The sequence below is a fragment of the Pan paniscus genome, chromosome 3 (genome assembly GCF_029289425.2).
Source record: "Pan paniscus chromosome 3, NHGRI_mPanPan1-v2.0_pri, whole genome shotgun sequence".
Lineage (NCBI taxonomy): Eukaryota > Metazoa > Chordata > Mammalia > Primates > Hominidae > Pan > Pan paniscus.
In genome coordinates, this window is record NC_073252.2 from 9,964,696 (window position 1) to 9,976,760 (window position 12,065).

Genomic DNA, 12,065 nt, shown 5'->3' on the forward strand with positions numbered 1-12,065 from the left:
ACCAATTCATTCACCAGGCGGCACCACTGCCGTCATATCAGCTTCTGGCCACTGGGAGGCGCTACTCGAAAGGATTTGCCCTGAGACTCTGAGAAGAAGCTGCGGGAAGGACAGCAGGGGTCCTGGGGTTTTAGCCTCTGGCCCAGGAGTTCTGTGTCCATAACCAAAGGGAGCACAGTCTGCACCCAGCTCTCATCCCACTGGAGCTGCTGCGACTCCCGCAGGTTCTTCCGAAACTGGTTTAGCTTGCCCTCAGGATCAGGAAAGTTTGAGAAAAGCATCTGCAAAAAAATAAAGAGCAGATCTTACCTCATTGCCTGTCCCCACCCCATCCCAGGTCACCACCTGGCTGACCCCAGGTCCCCGACCCAATAACAACCCCTCCCAAGCCCCTAACTCCCTCACTTGAACTCGAGACCCTTCACGCCCCAGCAGTGCTCTGCCTCCAACTTGACATTATGCCTTCCGGAAACTTCCCCTGGAAACTTACCTGTATGTCCCACTTTCCCACACTTGGTGCCCTGGAGCACCTTCTGGCCTCTACATGCTGTACGTTCCCCTGTGAGCACCCTCTTCTCGGCCTCTGGCCAACACAGTCCCACCCATCTGTGGGTAATGAGGGGCTGTCGGTGTTCTTTTCAGCCTTGCTAAACTGTCTGAATCAAGGATCACAAACTACAGCCTGCAGGCCAAATCCAGCCCACAGCCTGTGTTTCTAAATAAAGTTTTATTGGAACAAAACCACACCCCTTAATCTACAGACGATCGGTGGCTACTTTCACACCACAACAGAGTACCATGGTTCTGACAGAGACTGGGGCACCCAGTCTAAATGACTTCCGACCTGGACCTTTACTGAAAATCCTCCCAATCACTCTGTTGGCAAGAATGATGTATTACTTTTAGCAATAAGAAACAAGTAACCTTTGCAGAATTCCGCCCATCTTTCAAGGCTGGTCCCAGAAGCTCCCTTTGCCCACGCACCTACCTGATCCTGATCACTTCCTAAACTGCAGCCCGGCCCACCCGGCTCCAGCATCATTTGTGGAGTGTCAGCTCCATAAATCCAGAGGGCAGGAGGGGGTGTGTCCTAACTTTCCCGAGCCTACTGTACCGAAACGGGACAGCAGAGTAGGAAGCCTCTGTGACTTCTGCTCCCTCCCTAGCTTTTCCACCAGACCCCACATGGTCCCACCCTGGCTGTGGGAAGCAGGGATCAGGGAGCGTGGCTCGATGCCAGTCTCCAGAACCCTGCCCACCCGGGCGTGGTGGCAGACGTGGCTACCTGCAGCTGAGCTGCCAGTTCCTCTGAGTCCTCAAAACCAGGCCGTTTTCTTCATGTTTCACCAGCTCATGTAAACTGCAGAGAGAACCAAGGGAGCCTGAGAGCTGCCTGGAGAAGACACCAGACCGCTGTGGTGCCCACCAGGGCTCCCACCCACCCCACGCTCAAGCCAGGCTGGGGGTTGGAACGGGGGGTGTGGTTTCCAGGAGCTGGTTCTTAGACTTGACATCTGAGGGTACAAAGGCCTGGGGGGGGCGGGTGCACATCAAAATGGCCAAAGCGATTTGAGGAGGGAGCCTTAAGGAGGGTTTGTACCTTCTGTGCTGGATGCTCTTCAAGGACTGAAGAATTATTTTTGCATGTTTTTCTTAATTCTATGGCCATGGAACGAGTAAAGGCAACCCCCTGGAAACTGGCTCAGCACATAAAAGATGACTTTTCTAGGGCACCAGGTTTGATCCTGACATTCCCTGAGCTCAGCTCACACGAGGGGCTCACATCCCTGAATCCCATCCAGGGGCCGGCTCCTGAGCAGGGGCCAAGGGCTCAACTTGTGCTGAGGCTACTGCTTCTAGAATCTCCTCTAGTGCCACCCTTCCAAACACCCATCTATGCTGGGTGGAGTGAGGCCACAGCATGACACTCATTCAACTGATTCAAACCCACCACGTAAGCTTGGCCAAAAGGGACATGGTGGGAGAGAAAACAACAAAGAAAACCATGTAAGCCTGCAGGCAATTCCCGCCAATTCTACTCCAGGAGCAAAAGCCCCGAGTGGAGTTCTAGTATTTAAGATGCTTTTTTTTTTCATATTAGGTTGGTGCAAAAGTAATTGTCATTTTTAATGGCAAAAACCGTGATTACTTTTGCACCAACCTAAATATAACATGAGCTCTAAATGGAAGCAACTACTTCAATGAGGCTCAGCCCAGCCACAGTAAATGCAGGGCTCCTCCTCCTGGCCTCCAGTGTGTGCTGGACTGACCGAGGGACAGGGCCTCGCTGTGGGCAGCTCGCTCTGCACTGCTTCCCCCTCAGCGGTGGATCTGTGAAGCTATCCCCAGAAAGATTCGGGTTCTGCTCCTACCACTTGAAGTTCACGGCACACACAGGCAAACAGCACCCGAACATGTCCACCACCTTCATGGGCAGGTCCAGGCCACTGGAGGACGTGTGCAGACAGACACCCAGGTCCACCGACCATGCTAGGCAAGAGGGGTGCGGTCAGAGTGCTGGTCTCTGCCTTGGGAACACAAATCCTCCCAGCACAGTGAGGGAACATCCCCGGAGGGGAGTGAAAATCTCATAAGGCCCCCGACATCACCAAGCACAAGTGGCTTAAGCTGGGCAAGCAGCCACACGGCCTGGCTGGGACATCTGAAAACATAAGTTGACACTTTTTCTACATAACCACAATTTGGTTTTGTTGTTGTTGTTTTGTTTTGTCTTGTTTTGAGACAGAGTCTCACTCTGTCACCCAGGCTGGAGTGCAGTGGCACAAACTCAGCTCCCTGCAACCTCCACCTCCCAAGTTCACCTCCCGCCTGTAATCCCAGCATTTTGGGAGGCCAAGGCAGGTGGATCACCTGAGGTCAGGAGTTCAAGACCAGCCTGGCCAACATGGTGAAACCCTATCTCTATTAAAAAAATACAAAATTAGCGAAGCATCGTGGCAGGTGCCTCCAATCCCAGCTACTCAGGAGGCTGAGGCAGGAGAATCACTTGAACCCGGGAAGGCAGAGGTTGCAGTGAGCCAAGATCATGCCATTGCACTCCAGCCTGGGCTACAAGAGTGAAACTCCATCTCAAAATAATAATAATAATAATAATAATAATAATAAACCACAGCACACCCACCACAAACCAGCTGTCACTGTGAAAATAAAGCCATAAAGCTTAACATTTCTAAAGACTAGCTGGGGCCAGGCATGATGGGTCATGCCTGAAATCCCAGCACTTAGGGAGGCCAAGGCAGGAGGATCACTTAAGGTCAGGAGTTCAAGACCAGCCTGGCCAACATGGTGAAACCCTGTTTCTACTAAAAATACAAAAATAAGCCAGGTGTTGTGGTGGGCTCCTGTAATCCTGTAATCTACTCGGGAGGCTGAGGTGGGAGAATCACTTGAACCCAGGAGTCAGAGGTTGCATGAACTGAGATCGTGCACTCCAGCCTAGGCAATGCAGCGAGACTGTCTAAAACAAAGACTAGATGGAGAGTCCTGCCAGGAAAAGGCCCTCAGCCTCCAACTGCTCTGCTCACTCAAAGCTGGAAGATGCAGCTCTAGAGACGCATCAGGAGCAAGACACGACTCCCCACTTGGAGGAATCAATGGGGAAAGAGACGGAGGCAAAGGAGAACCATCTCACTGGGAGAGGCGACGCTGTTTGACACATCGTCCCTGTACCTCCCAAAGCCACTGCCCTCCCACACCTGGGCAACAGTGGCCCCAACCCCAGGCCCAGCCCTCCTGCAGGAAGGAAGAGGACTGAATGGAGGGCGTGGCAGGCTGAAAGGACGTGGCCTCCTCAAACGCCTTGGTAAACGGCCTCTGGGGCCAACTGGCAGGGAGGGGCTGGCACACCAGGAAGTAGCCTCCTCCTGGGAGTTCAGCCAGAGCCCAGGTCCCGTGCCCAAGTGGCCTCCAGAGCCACCTTTTCAGAAAAAGCACATCCGGCCCACCCCTGTTCCCCCTGCTTAAGGCCCCGCCTCCTCCCTGAGCCTCCTGCTGGCCTCTCACCTAGAATCAGGGGGTAATCCTCGGCCTCCAGCCAGGGGTGCAGACCTGGATGTGCTGGAAATGCTTCTGGTGGATGAGGCGGCTGTAATACTCCCTCAGAGGCCCTTTGCCTTCACAGAGAAGAGCAGACACTGCCATGGACCCGTCTCTGTCCCTGCCACGTGGCCCCAGGCCCAAGACACTCCCCCCTAGGAGGGATCCCTTTCCCAGAAGCTCCACTCCTCGGCAGCTCCAGTCAGGCCCCATGCGGGCCCTTCCAGAAGCAACCCAGGAGCCCCGAGACCTGCAGGGGTGTGTGCACGCTGACCCCTGACGCACAGCCCTGTACCTGCAGCCAGCTGGCCTCGGGCTGCAAACATGGCGGGGTAAGCACTGGCCTGGCACCCGACCGCCCACTGGGTGGACCCAGCCTTTTGTCTGTGTTGTGCACAGGGAACACGAGGACTCCCGCTGCCCTGCCACAGTCTCCAGAGCACATGGCGCGGGTTCCAAACCACTCCTGGGAGCCTAGAGGCCACAAGAAGGAGGAGAGCAGGACCAGCAGCTGGCCCAGACCCCGCCTCTTCCCACACCGCTTCCGCTTTTCTCCCTCCTCACTGAGTCACCTTGAAAGGGCTCAGCAGCAGTAACTGTGGGACAGGGGCTCTTCCGTTTGAAAAATTAAGAGGCTCGGTTAAGGCACCAATGACATGGCCGGGCACAGTGGTTCATGCCTGTAATTCCAGCATATTGGGAGGCCAAGGCGGGTGGATCACCTGAGGTCAGGAGTTCAAGACCAGCCTGGCCAACATGGTGAAACTCTGTCTCTACTAAAAATACAAAAATTAGCCGGGTGTGGTGGTCACCTGTAGTCCCATCTACTCAGGAGGCTGAGGCACGAGAATTGCTTGAATGTGGGAGGCAGAGGTTGCAGTGAGCCGAGATCGCACCACTGCACTCCAGCCCGGGCGACAAAGACTCTATCTCAAAAAAAAAAAAAGACACCAATGACGTAACAACAACAAAAAGAAGATGCTTGGAAACTACTGAAAAAGTAGAAAGCTTGGTATCTACAGATACAAATCTGGGCTCCCTGCCCTGCTGTGAAACCCTCTGAGCCTCAGTTTCCCCCATGTCAAGCAATATAAGACCCTATGGCAGAGAGCTGCAGTGAGGATTAAGGAGACAAGATCGTGGGAAGCACAGGGTAAAGACTGCGTGCTCCTCCCCCTCCGCCATCCCCCAACCAAACAGACACCCAGGGTCCCAGGCGGTACCTGTTAGCACACAGACGAGAGAAGGAAAGTTGTGTCCATCAAGAGTCAGTTGTTCAAACTCTGTGTTTAAAAAAAGAAACAATTCTACATGGAATTTCTGATAGAATTTTTTTTTTTTTTTTTCTGACAGACTCTAGCTCTGTCACCCAGGCTGGAATGCAATGGCGCGATCTCAGCTCACTGCAATCTCTGCCTCCCAGGTTCAAGTAATTCTCATGCATCAGCCTCCCAAGTAGCTGGGACTACAGGCGCCCACCACCATACCTAGCTAATTTTTGTATTTTTAGTAGAGACAGGTTTCGCCATGTTGGCCAGGTTGGTCTCGAACTCCTGACCTCAGGTGATCTGCCTGTCTCAGCCTCCCAGAGTTCTAGGATTACAGGTGTGAGCCACCATGCCCATTCAGAAAAAAATTTTTAAATAAACAATAACCAGAGTCACCTGGTAAGGTGGAGAAAAAGCACTGCTCTGGTGGGGAGGCCACCATCCTCTGTGAGATACTCTCCTGGAGGGGGCATTTCAGCCTGAGGGCCTGGTCACTCAATGACCCAACTGGGGATTCAGGGCGGCCCACCTCCACCACCCCCACTGTCCCCAGGCTGCCCCACCCAGTGGTCCGGGTCAGGAACATGCTGCAGGCTAGGCAAGCAGCTCACAGCTCAGTGGCCCCCAACAAGCCCAGAGCTCCTCACTGCAGCCACACAGCTACTTTCTAAAGCTTCCAGCAGGATGGAGAAGTCTTCATCCTCTATGAGAAGAGAATTGAATGTCAGGGGCCTGTTACTAGACACCTCTCTTCCAGCTCACACACCCTCCCCTTCTCACTGAGACTGTGGCAGGGTGGGGGCATGCAGGACTGGCAGAGGTGAGGAGAACACAGGTTGGCCAGGTGCCCGTCACACCAAACCCATGTGCCCCAGGGGTCCTGCAGACCTGTCCAGCTCGTGCTGCTGACCAGCAGGGCTGGCTGCTCATGGAGACGTGTCACCAGCCTGCTCCCAGCATCCCGCTCCATGAAGGCCGACCGCTCCATGGCTGGGTCCTCAGGTTCTGAGATGAAAGAGCAGAAAAAAAGCCTGTGAGAGGCCACAGAGCAGGCCCAGGACCAAGGACGGGCATCTCCTGCTGTGGCGAGGCCTGCAGGCTCCCAGCGGTTGGGGTGCCTGGCCACATCAGCAGCACCAGGCCACCCCTGCCATCCGAGGCCTGGGCTTGCTTTCTCTAATATTGTTGCTGGGTGCTAAGATTACAACAGCAAACAAGACTGACTCATTCCTTTTCTCCACGGGACTTACTGTCTTATCATCCCCTGGACTCAAGATGAGGGTGCAGGGATGCCCTCCCACACCACCCCAGCTTACCCAGGGGCACACCTCAGGGTTGTGGACCTGCACAAAGGTCCCCTCCTTAGCCCCGTGAGACACCCCAGGGGACACACAGGTCCACAGATCCTGCCACAGATCTGGGAACCCATTGGCAGGAGAGTAAGACAGTGCAGGGGTCCACAAACATTTCTTAAAGGGCCAGAGAGTAAATACTTCAGGCTTTGTGGGCCACAGGTTCTCTGTTGCAAAACGCGATTCTGCTATTGTAGCTCAAAGGCGGCTGTAGACAACTCAGAAGTTAATGAGTGTGTTGTGTCCCAATGAAACTTGATTTACAAAAGCAGGAGACTGGCCTGTAGCCTTAGTTTGCCAACCCCTGGATGAGTGGTTTCCCAGGTCTGCAGCGAGAAGGGGAGAGGCCAGGGCAGTGGCGAGCAGGAGAGAAGGCAGCTGAGGATGGGAGGCCTACCGGGCCCTGAACAGAGAGTGTGTGCTGCCCAGCTTCATGAAGAGCCGGTGCTGCAGGTCCAGAGGTGCCTCTTTAAAGAAAGATGCCGGCTTGTCGTAGACCTTCACAGCCCTGCAATGAAATCATGGCGGGGCTATTGGGGGTGCTGAAGAAAGGCCTCAGGAATAGAGGACTCAGAGGCTCCAGGAAAAGAAGGACGCTTGGGGAATCCAAGTCTCAGACGATGACAAGAAGAAGCCTTGCAATTACTTGGGAATGCACAGAGAGATGTCCTAGGACCAAAACTGCCTGGACCCCCTGGCTGGCTGGGAAGGAAACTCTGCCCCCTCCTCTCCCAGCTTCCCCAAATTTTCCCATAATGTTGCCAAGCATTAGTCCAGCGTGAAGGCTACTTTCCTCTCAAACCACTCATTTGGGTCCCGCGCCCAATGTCACCCATCCTCAGCAAAACAACCTTTATTTCCTTCTTCCTGCTTTCCAGAAAGTTCCCCTAAAGCCCTGAGGAATCACCGAATGAAAGAGGCTTTTTACAAACAGGAAACTTAAGTGGAGTGCCAATACACAACATGAATTGCACCAGGCTGGGTCTAAGATAAAACCAGACTGTGGACAACAGGACAGATAAGACCCCCCACATGGCTCTGCACTGCCTGGGTCTGTTATTATGTGGAGGAATGTCAGTCTGTTGCTCCTGTGGGTGGAGCTGAAGCATGAACCAGGAGTCTTCATCCTTAGAAAGCAGTTAGACAGACACCTGAGAACCAATCCCAAACTGCAGCCTTCCACAGAACCTTCTGGAACCTTCCCGAATGCAACTCATTACTGCCAGAGGGTCTTTGATGAGAGTCTACTCTTCACCATTTGTCTTCAAAGAGAATACCCACATATTCTCTTTCCATGGAAAGGTAAGTTATTAGAGTTTATGCAGTCTGGTATATTAATTGAGAGCTTTACTTCAAAGAATGTCACGTTTACGATTCAGTCTCACAGACTGGGTTAAAAAGGCAGTATTGACTATTAAGTTGTAAATTACTGTAATGAACATTATTATTATTCAAGCAATCTGTGAGAAATGAGCATTATCTCACAATATCTGCATTTTAGTGAACCTGAGGAAAGAGTGTATTTGCTGGAATTACAGAAGCCTGAGAACCACAGGGGAATTCTCACTGCAGGGTATTCAGGGTCAAAGGCTGATTCTATTTTGCATGCTCAGTCCTTCCTCAATTTATTTTTATTTTTTTCTTTATTTTTTGAGACAGGGTCTCACTCTGTCACCCAGGCTGGAGCGCCTTGGTGCAATCTGAGCTCATTGCAACCTCACCTCCCGGGTTCAAGTGATTCTCCTGCCTCAGCCTCTGGAGTAGCTGGGATTTCAGGCACCCACCACAAAGCCCAGCTAATTTTTGTATTTTTAGTAGAGATGGGATTTCACCATGCTGGCCAGGCTGGTCTCGAACTCCTGACCTCAGGTAATCCTCCTGCCTCGGCCTCCCAAAGTGCTGGGATTACAGGCATGAGCCACCGTGCCCGGCCCTCAATTTTGTTTTTCTATTTATTTATTTATTTATTTATTTATTTAGAGATGGATTTTCGCTCTTGTCCCCCAGGCTGGAGTGCAGTGGCGTGATTTCGGCTCACTGCTACTTCTGCCTCCAGGATTCAAGCGATTCTCCTACCTCAACCTCCCGCGTAGCTGGGATTATAGTCACGCACCCCTACGCCCAGCTAATTTTTGTATTTTTAAGTAGAGACAGGATTTCACCATGTTGGCCAGGCTGGTCTCGAACTCCTGACCTCAGGTGACCCACCTGCCTCAGCCTCCCAAAATGCTGAGATTACAGATGTGAGTCACTGCACCTGGCCCCCCAATTTAATTTTAATAAAATTATCAAGGAAATAAGCCACAAAAGGACAACGTGCAGACTTTAGAACAGAGCTATCCAATAGAAATATAATGTAATCCACATGTGTAATATTAAATAATTTAGTCACCACATTAGAAAAAGTAAAAGGGGTGAAATGAATTCTCCTAGTAAACTTTATTTAACCACTATATTCAAAATATTATTATTTCAACATTAATGAATACTTAAAAATTCTTAATGAGATATTTTATGTTTTTCTTTTTGCTTATGAAGGCTTGGAAATCTAGTGTATATTTTACACTAACAGCATATCTCAACTGAGACGGCCACATCTCAAGTGGCCAGTAGCCATGTGTGGCCTGAGGCCATGACTCTGGGCAGTACAGCTTTAGGTGAGTCTAGGGCAGGGCAGAAGGGGGCACCTGGGATCAGGTGTGGAGCCTGGGGCCTTGTTTCGCACCGTTTGGTGAGGGCACTTTCTTTCCATAAAACCCAGGTCAAGCGTGCCTCACAAAGGGGCCAGTGGAGGTGCCTCCATTTACTTGGGAGCTTGGCCTCTCCAGCTTGCCTTCCTACTGCCTGGAAGAAGATTGATGCCCTCTTGCCTTCTCTAGCCCCTTTCCCAAGAACCCTCCCAGAATTTAGTCCTATGAAGGGCCAGGGGTGCAAGGAGTCACCCACATAATGACAGGACTCACCAGCAATACCAGAAGTTGGCCAGCCCTACTCATCCAAATTCCTTTCTGCCAGCTGGACATCACAAGGATTTCAGACTTCCATCCTGTGGCAACTCCATTTTGGGGTCCGGGGGTTTAAGGGTTACTCTATTAGTCCTTTCTCACTCTGCTAATAAAGACATACCTTAGACTGTGTAATTTATAAAGAAAAAGAGGTTTAATGGACTCACAGATCCACATGACTGGGTAGGCCTCATGATTATGGCAGAAGGTGGAGGAGGAAAAAAGTCACATCTTACATGGCAGCAGGCAAGAGAGTTGTGCAGGGGAGCTCCCCTTTATAAAACCATTAGATCAGGCAGGGCACAGTGACTCACATCTCTAATCACAGCACTTTGGGAAACCAAGGTGGGTGAATCACCTGAGATCAGGAGTTTGAGATCAGCCTGGCCGACATGTTGAAACCCCATCTCTAATAAAAATATAAAAATTAGCCAGGTATGATGGCTCATGCCTGTTGTCCCAGATTCTCGAGAGGCTGAGGCATGAAAATTGCTTAAACCCACGAGGTGGAGGTTGCAGTGAGCTGAGATCACGCCACTGCACTCCAGCCTGGGCAACAGAGTGAGACTCGGTCTCAAAAAAAGAAAAAAAGAATTAGATCTTGTGAGACTTATTCAATGTCATGAGAACAGCAGGAGAAAGACCCACCCCATGATTTAGTTACCTCCCACTAGGTCCCTCCCACAACATGTGATTATGGGAACTACAATTAGAGATTTGGGTGGGGACACAGCCACACCATATCTGAGCTGGGCATCTTCTTCCTTGAATGCACATTGGCCTCTGAGGCACTTCCTGGTTAACCTCATTCCACAGCTGAGAAAACCCAGGCTTGGCACAGGCAAGGGATCTGACCCAATGTCTCCCATCTTATTAGAGGAAGGACCAAGACTGGACCCACAACTGTACTCCTGTTTTGTGTCACCATGCTGCCCCCAAGATCAGATCTCAAACCAAGCAGACATGGGGGGCTCAGAAAGTCCCCAGCCTAGAACTTTCCTGTCACCCAATGACACTAAAGGCTAAGCTTGCTTCTTCTTATTCTGGATTCATGCTAGAATGACCTTGGGGTGTGTTTCACACATGCCGATATCTGGAGTTTCATCCCCAGCTAACTGACTATGAATCTCTGGGTTGGGGCCTGGGCACTGATATTCATGCAGAGCTTCTGAGATGATCCTGTTGTATCGCCAAGGTTGACACCTGCAGAAATCTTGCACACTTTTTCATTCATTTAGTTATTAAATATGTAATATTTATTATTATTTTTCCAGACACAGAAGCGTTGCAAGAATAGTACAAAGACATCATTTATACCCTTCGCTGAGATTCCCCTGTGCTACCATTTTACCCCATTTGATTTATTATTTTCTAAGTGGCAGATGAGTTATCTTTTACCCCTAAATATTCCTGTGTATTCCTTAATAACACAGACTTTGTCTTATATAACCAAGGCAATATCAAAATCAGGAAACTAACCCTGCTACAATAAGGTTTTCTAATGTAGGGACCTCATTCAGATTTCGCCAGTTAACCCAATGATGTACATTGGAGCAAACGGTAATCCCAGATCATGCATTATTTTCAGTTGCTGTGTCTCTGTAGGTCCCTTTTAGCCTGGAACAGCTCCTCAGTTTTTCTTTCTCTTTCATGGTATTGGCATTCTTGAAGAACGAAAGATGGTTATTTGATAGATTGTCCCTTACTTTGGATTTGGCTGATGTTTCTTGGCAGTGATATTCTTATGCATTTGGGGTGGGATTATCACAGCAATGGTGTCATGTTCTCTGTGCATCGCATCAGGAGGGACATGCTGATGGTTTATCCCATTACACCAAAGTGAATGTTGATCGTTCAGTGAAGGTGGGTGCGGGTTCATTGCATTATATTGCAGAAGCCATCATCAGCCATACTCGCTCTGATTAACCAGTCATCTTATGTAGCCATTTATCTAACAAGGCTGTACGGGTCTTGAACTCAGGGTAAGCAAGCCTTAAAGCAGAAGAGAAGAAAGAAAGGAAGGCTCTGGAACCTGGAGCTTTGGCAAAGGGCGCAGGTGTGGGGAACGCACCACCAAACTTGCTCCTGGCATTAGGATGAAGAGGAAGGAGAACATTCTATCTAGAAGGGGTTTGGGGTTAGCGAGAGGGGTGTGGGAGAGTCAGAGTCTGCCCACTTGTGGTTTTGCTGAGGGCTACACTGTGGTAGACAGGTGTTTCATTGCTGCTCTTGAAAATTTTGTTTCACAATCCTTCATCTAAAACAGAGCAATTCCCTTTTTCTAAGTTTTGGCCCGCTTTGCTTCATCTGTCTTCTGTTCTCTTATTTTTAGAGACAGGGCCTTGCTCTGTGGCCCAGGCAGGAGTGCAGCGATGTGATCATAG

The 12,065-nt window shown here is 50.6% G+C and overlaps 1 pseudogene; it reads right to left on the reverse strand.

The window, feature by feature from the left end:
* Window positions 1-32: 32 nt before the first annotated feature.
* LOC100992948 (putative glycosyltransferase ALG1L2) lies at window positions 33-11,476 on the reverse strand (annotated as a pseudogene).
* Between the last annotated feature and the right edge of the window lie 589 nt (window positions 11,477-12,065).